General features: G+C 35.4%; 1 pseudogene; it reads right to left on the bottom strand.

The window, feature by feature from the left end:
• Window positions 1-8,456: 8,456 nt before the first annotated feature.
• LOC120225848 lies at window positions 8,457-9,137 on the bottom strand (annotated as a pseudogene).
• Window positions 9,138-9,491: the final 354 nt, after the last annotated feature.

Raw genomic sequence — 9,491 nt, 5'->3', positions numbered from 1 at the left:
AATTCTCATCAACACCATACTCTGTGATACAGGAAAATAATTGTAGACTCTACATCCAACAGTAAATTGCTTTAGAGAAAGGACAGGAAAATAATTATTTCAGAAAATCTTAGTGATACTCAATTTTTGCTAATTCTGATTTGGTGACATTTGGCTTGCCCCATGTCTTGAAATTTATGTCTGCTTAAGTTACAATTTTATTTACAGATCGAATTCATAGTGTAAATGAGTTTGCAATGAAAATAATTATTACTGAAAGTGAAACAAAATTAAAATAACCTTTTGACAACACTCAAGTTTTAGAGACACTCACAGATGTATAATTGGAATGATACTAAAGATATAAACACATCATTAACTCAGATTCACTCAGGACCTCTATATAGCTATGCTTTAAAAAAATAGTAGCTATATTTCTAGATAAGGTAATTAATTAAGATTAGGTTTGGCTACACATAAGAGAAAACCCAAATAATTGGCTTCAACAAGAGAAAGGCTTATTTAGTTATCCCATTAAATATGTCTGGAGGTTGGGCAGTCTATAACTTGCTAGGCAGCTCCAAAACCATTAGAGACACGAGCTACTTTCATTTCTCTGCTGTGACACTTGAGGCCTGGCCCTTTCCTTCGTAGCCAAGATGGCTATTACTCCTCCAAACTCACATCCAGTTCTGAGCAGCAGAGTGAAGGGAAGAACAGCATGTCTGCTCCCTTTACAGAGACCTTTCCTAATCTCCAGGTTGCCTGTGGACTTGTAAGTGATGTCATCCAGCTTTTTAGGTACACTGAAAATGGTAACAGATGTTGAGGTAGGCACTTTTTGTTTTTATGGTAGTGAAATAGCAGAACTACATTTTTAATAGCTTGGTAGGTCATGTAAACTACCATTATATACCTAAAATACAAGCTCATTAACAACTGTAGAAACCCTAATGGGAAGGGAATACGTTTTTCTTTTAAACAAAGTACTGAATCTTGGCAATCATAACATTTCTTCTCAAAATTTTTGCTACAGATTCAGAAAAAAAAGAAATATTGCTATTTTGATTCTATCCACCATTCTGTGTTTTATTATGTATTTCTGTGGTGAGGAGGAGGAGGGTGGGAAGGATGCTATTCTGTGCTGAAGTTGGGAGTGCGCCTGATGGCAGCTCTCTTGCTCAAATTTCCTACCTTGTGGGTGCCTGCCATCTTTCTTGCACCACCCAGCTCCAAGAATCCATGTCTATCAGAGACTGATCCTCTGTATCCTCTCACGGGGGATCCTCAAACTAGCTCTGGCACATCAAGCCTGAAGCAGATATTAGTGGAAATGTTATTTTGCCCAGAATTCATTAAAAATAATAAGGAAGAGAAAATTGATCCAATGAGCGAAGCGAAAATGGTGAAAGCTGTATCTGTTTTCTTTATAGATTTCTGAAGAATAAAAACCACTTATAAATGTATTGATTTTTCTCAAAATTCTACAAAATGTTATCACACAGAAAGAAATACATATTTTTCTTGCTGAATATGCTTTGACTCAACTCCAAAATGACTAGTATTGTTTTCCCGTGTTTGAGAGCTTTTGACTACTTCCTGAGACTGATCTCAGTCTTAAGGGAGACCAAATGGTCTGCGCTCTCAGGAGAGGGAATACCAACATGAATAAATTCTTTTTGATCTCATAATGTCTTCTCTGATTCAAAGGAAAAAAGGTATATGATTTGATTGCTCAAAAGAAAGAAAGATAGCATTCCTTATGAGATAAGACACATTTAAAATTTTACTGGTAGTTTGTAGGAAAATATTAAACAATGTCTTTTCAAAATAGTGTTATTTTCTTATTAGCTAGAGAGTTGATAAAGTATTTTTCTTTTCTTAATTAAAAAATTTTTAATGTTTTACTTATTTTTGAGAGAGAGATTGACAGTGTGAGCGGTGGAGGGGCAGAGAGAGAGGAAGACACAGAATATGAAGCAGGCTCCTGGCTCTGAGTTGTCAGCACAGAGCCTGATGTGGGCTCAAACCCATGAATTGTGAGATTATGACCTGAGCCGAAGTTGGACACTTATCAGACTGAGCCATCCAGGCGCCCTGTTAAAGTATTTTTAATGAAATGATTCAAAGTTGAGAATCATGAAGTTCTCAAAGTAGACTGACTTTGAGTTCCTGTCTAGAAATAAAGCTTGTGGTAGAGTCTTCCAGTGCTTTCCTACTGTGCTATTCTATCACTGAAATTAGTTAAAAAAAAAAAAAAAATATTTCAAGAATTCTTTGTGAACAATTTGGGCTGTTGAGTCAGATAGAGGCTCATGCCTTATTTAGTTTATTTCCTCGACCACAATTTTAAGCATCCTAGATATGGCTTTTCAAAAACTGCATTTAGAAATGTCACTTGCATCCCCTCAGGGTAATTATAAGTACTAAATGAGAAAAAAAAAAGAGAGAAAGTTCTTTGTAAAGCACTTCATGCAAATTAACTTACTGTATAAAGTCTTAGTAATATATTTAATATTGTTTTAAGAAAGATAGCAGACTTCCTATAACTCTAATCTTCAAAAGTATGTTTTTTGATCACAAATTGTGTTTTTTGCTGTTAGGCAGAAAATATCTAATTAAAGACAGTAAAATAGAGACAAAATGTCAAGTGCTATTTAAATTCCAAACAATATATAGTTTTTGTTCTTTGTACTCCAAGGATCAAAAGTACTCTATCATTAGATACCATCAATGGATTTCATGGATAACTTTATGATGTAATGCATAATCAATCCAACCGTAAGTATGTGATTTAACAAAACAGGAAGTTCGAAGAATACATAGATAGATGTATAGATATATGAATATATATCTCAACAATTTCATATTTGCTCAACTTAATTTAACCTCTTATCATTTAAGTGTACTAATTATATTTCATTGTAATGTAAGAAATTAAAAAATAAACATAGTATATGTCTGGAAAATGAATATTACAGCATTTCTCAAGGGGTGGGGTTGGCAGTTTTGTTTTGACCTAATATTCATTCCCCCTTTTGCAGTAATAGTACTTGAATATCCCTACAGAACAGTCTTTTGCTTTGCAGAATTTGCTGACTCAACTCACAAAGCTGAGGTGTGTAACTAAAAGCTTGCTTGCAAAGCATAGCTACAGTGACAGGATCATGGGTGGACGTATGGCCTTACTCGCTGTAGACTGGCACTTTCATATTCAATAAATTAGAAAACAGCAAAAGCAATAAAGGGGAAATCCAAGTAAAAAATTCCAGCGATGATGCATAAGGAAGGCCTGGATAAGAGTAAAGGGCAATGAATGCATTGGTGAAGGAAAGTGCAGGTGGGTTCACATAATCTTATAGATTGAAGAGCCAATCTAAAGTTGTATCTAATGAAGCCATACAAAACTATAGTACAGTGTTTTACATTTAGCCATCTTTCCTTTAGTAACTCCAGTTACTTTAATAAGAAGCAATATACAAAAATATGTAAAATAGAGAGAGATGTTTGTTAGGTCTATAACTTTCCTGAAAACGTGCACAGTTTTGTTCATATACATTTGTTAGAATTGTGTGATTGAATCAAGCGGCAACAACAATTTGCTGTCTCAACTGGAGCTTTGACTCAATGACTCAAGGTTTCTTGAGGGGAATTGAACAAAGCTGACTTTGATTTTACTGTGACAATTAAATATTTGTGGAATGATAAAAGTTCCTCATTTTAATTATAAGATGTATACTTATTAGCATAAAGCAAAAGGCTTCACTGTGAAGCTGTTTTGAATGCTCTGTACTGATCTCATCCCAGGCTAAAAAAAAGTAGACATTGGTCAACCTGCTTTAATAATAGAAAACAAACACCATTTCTCTGGATTACACTTTCCAACCGAGTTGATTTTATTAAACCTTTCACTAGTTTCATCAAGATGTGTTGTAGTCAAACCCACAGTCACAGAGATCAAGGGAGAATGTCTGCTTTAAGTGGAACGTGTTTACCACAAGTAATTTTTAACAAATACTTCACAGCACAAATGCTTAATGACTATATACATTTTCTGTAAAAGGGCATCTTTGTGTCTAATTATAACTTTATTTCTCTTTTAAATACATTATGTTCAAAAGATCAGTGCTGCTTTTTGAGTAACCCAGGACATTTTGGTTATTTTTATGGCCATGAGTTTTATGATGGAGCCTACTTATACAGATATATGAAAATTTTAAATATAAATTCTATTTTTTTTAATATTTTTATTTATTTCAAGGAGAGAGAGACAGCATGAGCAGGGGAGGGTCAGAGAGAGAGTGAGATACAGTTTCTGAAATAGGCTCCAGGCTCTGAGCTGGTTGTCAGCACAGAGCCCGATGCGGGGCTCGAACCCACGAACCCCGAGATCATGACCTAAGCGAAAGTCGGACACTTAACCGACTAAGCCACCCAGGCGCCCCTTTAAATATAAATTCTAATATATTATACCTATAGAATACACATTTGAGTGATTTTTCACATCTTTATATGATCAAATTAGGATATAATTATCCTATTTATTCTACCCCAAAGCATGTATTTTTTCCACCATCACTTTATGCTTTTACTGACTTTTACTCACTCACTTATTGAAGTCAATTTAATGAATGTTTACACAGTCCTTAATATGTGAGTTGCTGAAAGACACAAACAGACTGGACCAGACAAGTTCATCCTACTTTTCTTATAATGCTCAGTGAAGAACACATGTTACTTATGAGATATAAACAGCATGCTGTAGAGAAGCAAAACAACAACAAGCAAAAAATAAAAGGAGAGAGATCGATTCTTTCTGGTGATATTAGGGAAGATTACATAAAAGGATAGAGTAGGGATCACTTCTTGACGTTGAAAGATTTTAAGTCTTGTCCATTTCTAAATATGTTCAGTGAGAAATATTTTCTGATAACTTCACAAATGGTAAAAGTTATTTTTCCTGAATAATAATTTTCCATATCTAGAAATTAATTCCTGGGGATGTTGTAGTAGTTACAAGTATATAATTGCCTCACTGGATATATGGTTAAAAATTTTAAAAAAATATCTACTATTAAAGATTTCTAGAATGGATTCTATACCCAGATGACAGTGTATTATTCATCTGTCAAAAGAAACTAGTGAAATTTATCTACACCAATGTAAAATGGTATTCAGCATATATTAAGAACCAAATTTTGTCAAAGATTACAGTCATACCTACTAGAATAAGTTTATACATAACCATGACAAGAGGAATTTATACCAACCTCCTTTTTTCTTAAGATTAGTTATTTGTTTTTGAGGGGGGGAGAATCTCAAGTAGGCTTCATATTGTCAGCACAGAGCCTGATGTGGGGTTCAAACTCAAGAATCGTAAGATCATGACTTAAGCCTAAGTGAGATGCTTAAACGACTTAGCCACCAGATGCCCCAACCAACTCTTAATAATTGTATTCTTGGTGTTTCAGTCTGGGTGGACTATCACTTTATATAAAATACATTTGAGTAATCATTGAACGTGTGAAGATACAGATACTACTTCTGAGATCAGAAACCTATAAAGATATTCACTGATTTCCTTAAGGACCTAAAGAACGTTTTTAGCTACCATCTTATTTTTCTCTTCCTCTTCTTTGATTCTTCACCTCTATTCCTTACTCAAACAAGGCTTTCCGGTTTTACTTTATCTCATCATAATTTTTCAAGGAAAAAAACAGAGAAAGAAAAAGGGAGAAGGGGGGAATATATCATCTCTTAGTGTAATTAAAGTATTATTTCTTTCAGGCTTTATGTAAGAGTACTCTTTTCCCTTGAACCATTATATTCTGTCATTTTCTTTTTACCTCTATCTTCTTACTGACTCCTTTTAAAGACTTTTTGTCTGTTCTTTAGCAGTAGAGAAAACATTTGTTGTTTACCCAACAATCATTCCCATTTTTTATACCTGATAATTAAATTTCATCTTTCTTAAAATATTAACTCTTCCCATCATTTCTTGAGATTTACTGCATCCTTGACAGGGAGGTAGATCCTAAGTGGACTGAGTCAATTGTAGCGGTTCCATTTCCTGTCTAATAATAGATTTAAAGATGGCCATGTGTTGTGGTCATATTCAATGAGATTTCAAAACATATCAGAGGTCATTAATATAAATTTCTTTCTCTCCCTCTGAATTTGCCTTATTTTAATATGATACCTGCATCTGTTGCAGTACTGTGTAACCATAGTGGAGGCACTCTGAGGACAGAGTCAAAAATGAGGATGGTGGAGCACAGACATAAAAGACATTCCAAACTTGGGGGTGCCTGGGTGGCTCAGTAGGTTAGGCATCCGACTTCGGCTCTGGTCATGATCTCATGGTTCGTAAGTTCGAGCTCTGTCTTGACCACTTCCTCATTGTGTACTAAGTGCGATATTCCACAAATCACTTACTCTTTCCAAGATCTCTCATCTATAAAATGGGGACAAATGTAATTATACATATCATATAGTGTTGTTATATAAATTAAAAGGGTTTATAAGTGTAAAACAGTATACGGAAAAGTACTCAGCCATGATAATTTCAGCCATGATAATTTATTTTCTCCTTGATGTTTATCCTCCTCACTTCACTCCAACCACTCCTGTATTAGTTCAAGCCCTCACTCATCATTTCTTATTTGAATTACAGAATTCAAGGCGGGAATTACACTTCCCCCATCTCCTTTCTCAACTACATTCAACCCATTCCCGTGTTCTGAGAGATATCAGCCAGGTCCTTCTTCTGTCAGTGACCTTTCTCAGAAAAATCTGTTCATATAACCCCTGGCATGGAATCTTTCCATGATTCCTATTGCCAATGGCATAAAAACCTAAGCCCTGTGGCTCAGCAGAGAAGGCCCTGCCACTCCTGTACCGGCATCTCTCCTGCTTTGTCCCAGAAGCACTAGGTTTTGCAGGTGCCATTTCTGATAACTAGAAAGCATTTCTCTTTTTTCTTTACTTTTGTTACATGTTAGTCTTTCAGGATCATCCAAGTTTCATCTTCCTCCAGACATTCTTCTTTACATCTTGAGGGCTCACTAGACACTTATGGCCTGTGCATGCTTGTATGTCTAGTATATTATTTCCCTGTATTACAAATATTTGTTTGTGTACTAACTGTTTCTTATTTTCTTGTTTTCTTAGGATATATGCTATGTGGAGCCAGATATTGTGCCTTTTATCTCTGTATCCAAAGGACCTACTATATTGATGGCCACATGACAATTATTCAATAAATGTGCTCACACAAGAAATTAATGACTTTTGTCTAACCCTTCGTATCTCACCACCTGAAATCTATTAGCCTAAAATCTACCAACACATCTAAAATACCACATTGCCCCGAGGTAATCTCTCTCCTTGGAAACCACTGAATCTATGGAATTAAGTAAGCAATTAGCTCAGTGTATCAATAAAACTCTCATTTATTATATTAACTTACCTGTTAAGTTCACTCAAGAACTATTTCTTGAAGAGCTACTATGTGCCAGACTCTGTTGTGGAAAGTGAGGACACATCAATGAAACAAAAATGATTAAAATTTCTTCTTGAAGAAGCTTTTATTCCAGTATGTGGTGACAGAAAATCTTTTACTACTATCTATTGGTTCCAATTTTCTCAACTTCCCAAGAAGATTATAATCTTCAAATATCCATGGCTTTATCTCACACTTCATAGTTTCCAAAATGCTGACATTGTTCCTTGAATTTAAATGCTCTATTTCTCAACCACTATTCCCTGTCTCTCTTCATCTCTTTCCTCTGTTTCCTGCCTTTTTTCTCACTTTCTTTCATTTTCACTCCAAAGAAAACATATCTTCAATTATATATAATTACACCATATAGTTTCTCTCAAATTTCACATGTATTTCAACTATTCCGTTCTGCCTTTCAGGCACTTGAGAATTTTGTATTTTAGTGCTGAGAAGCTTGGAATAAGCACTGATAATGAGCATATGAAATTTCATCACAGTAGTCTGTTTTCCTGAATCATGTGCTGCTTTATCCTGAAATGTGACCCGATGAGGTTCCTTTGAGTCTAATGCTGATGTCTCCTGGATCACAAATGCTACTTAGGTGTGGTTGGTAAAGTAGACAAATGTGCTCACCTGATTTTTCCCTTTTGAGTCAAAAATAAAATTCAAGTACTCACTACCTATTTCATGATTAATGCACATTTAAACCTCAAAATTCATGTACAGGATCAAGATTGCTCATCTCCATTTTGTTGGGGAATGTGACAGTCAAAAACAAGGTCTTCACCTTGTTGGCTTTACCTTTCAATAATTCTTTAATGTGAAGATTACTATGATTTCTACTTTATGGTTTTGTTTCTTTTTTTTTTTCATATAACAAGAAGCTATAACTTTATTAATGACAGAAACAGTACAAATTTTAAACCAAGCTGCAGTTATTCTTTTGAAACACCAAAAAAGGGTCCTCATTTTTTTGTTACGTTGTTAATTCCATAATAGCATTTACAATATCATGACTGTTGTTTTTCAGGGCTCGGACTGCCTTTGCTCTTGACCTATTTGCTTGTGACATGACCAGTTCTACGTCCTTAACCTCTACACCTGTTACATCAACCTCTTTCTCTTCACTCTCTTCTTGTACAGTTGGAGTCTGTGTGTTTTCTTGAATGTTTGACACAGCTTCACCTTGAACTTTTTACTTCTCAGCAGCTGCTAGTTGTGCTGCTGAAATAAATCTTTGATCTTGGCTTCCCCAAAAACTATATAGGTATCTGAAGCTGGGCTCTTGTAGACATCTGGTTTTTGATGACAAAGAAGATATTCTTAGATTTCTGGATAGGGACTCTTGTAACCCCTGTAACCTGTGCAAGGCCTAGTTTGGACACAGGCTTCTGTGCCTTCTTTTCACTCCGGCTCTGTTTTGCTTTACTGACTTGTTCTTTATCGATTTCAGCTGCTGATGCCAGCTGGGCTTTTTGGGTGGTTGCCTGTGTGGATTCCTGTTCCTCAAGCTCTGGTACTGATTCATCACTGTCGGATTCTGTTCCAGACCCTGTCTCAGCCAGGGGTTGTGGCAAGTTCTGCTCTGTAGCATGGATGGTTTCTGTGGCTTCACTAGGCATTTTGTGTTGGAATGTGGAACCAAGATGGCGGCAGAAAGAGCTTTACAGTTTTGTTTCTAAGTACCTACTCTCTTACATGTGTGAATGCTTGTGTGTGTGTGTTTGTGTGTATATATTGTATGACACCCATTTCCCCTTAAGTGAATGGCCTTAAGAAAATTGGGGGAGGGGGAGGATCACGATAAGGGAATGTTTTATAGAACTCCTTAATAATTATGTAACTAACAAACTGCTCTTGTTTTATAAATTAAATTGATCTAGATAATCCCAAGGAAGAAACAGAATTTTAATTAATGTATAAAGTTACTTGGGAGTTACTGGACACAAAGCTACTAGATTCCATTTTTATTAGGCAGAATGTATGTAAATTCCAGTTTCAGCGAAATAAT

The sequence above is a fragment of the Hyaena hyaena genome, unplaced genomic scaffold (genome assembly GCF_003009895.1).
Source record: "Hyaena hyaena isolate Hyena2069 unplaced genomic scaffold, ASM300989v1 scaffold_1524, whole genome shotgun sequence".
Classification (NCBI taxonomy): domain Eukaryota; kingdom Metazoa; phylum Chordata; class Mammalia; order Carnivora; family Hyaenidae; genus Hyaena; species Hyaena hyaena.
The sequence above is the reverse complement of the archived record's forward strand: the minus strand, read 5'-3'. Positions and strand labels throughout refer to the sequence as shown.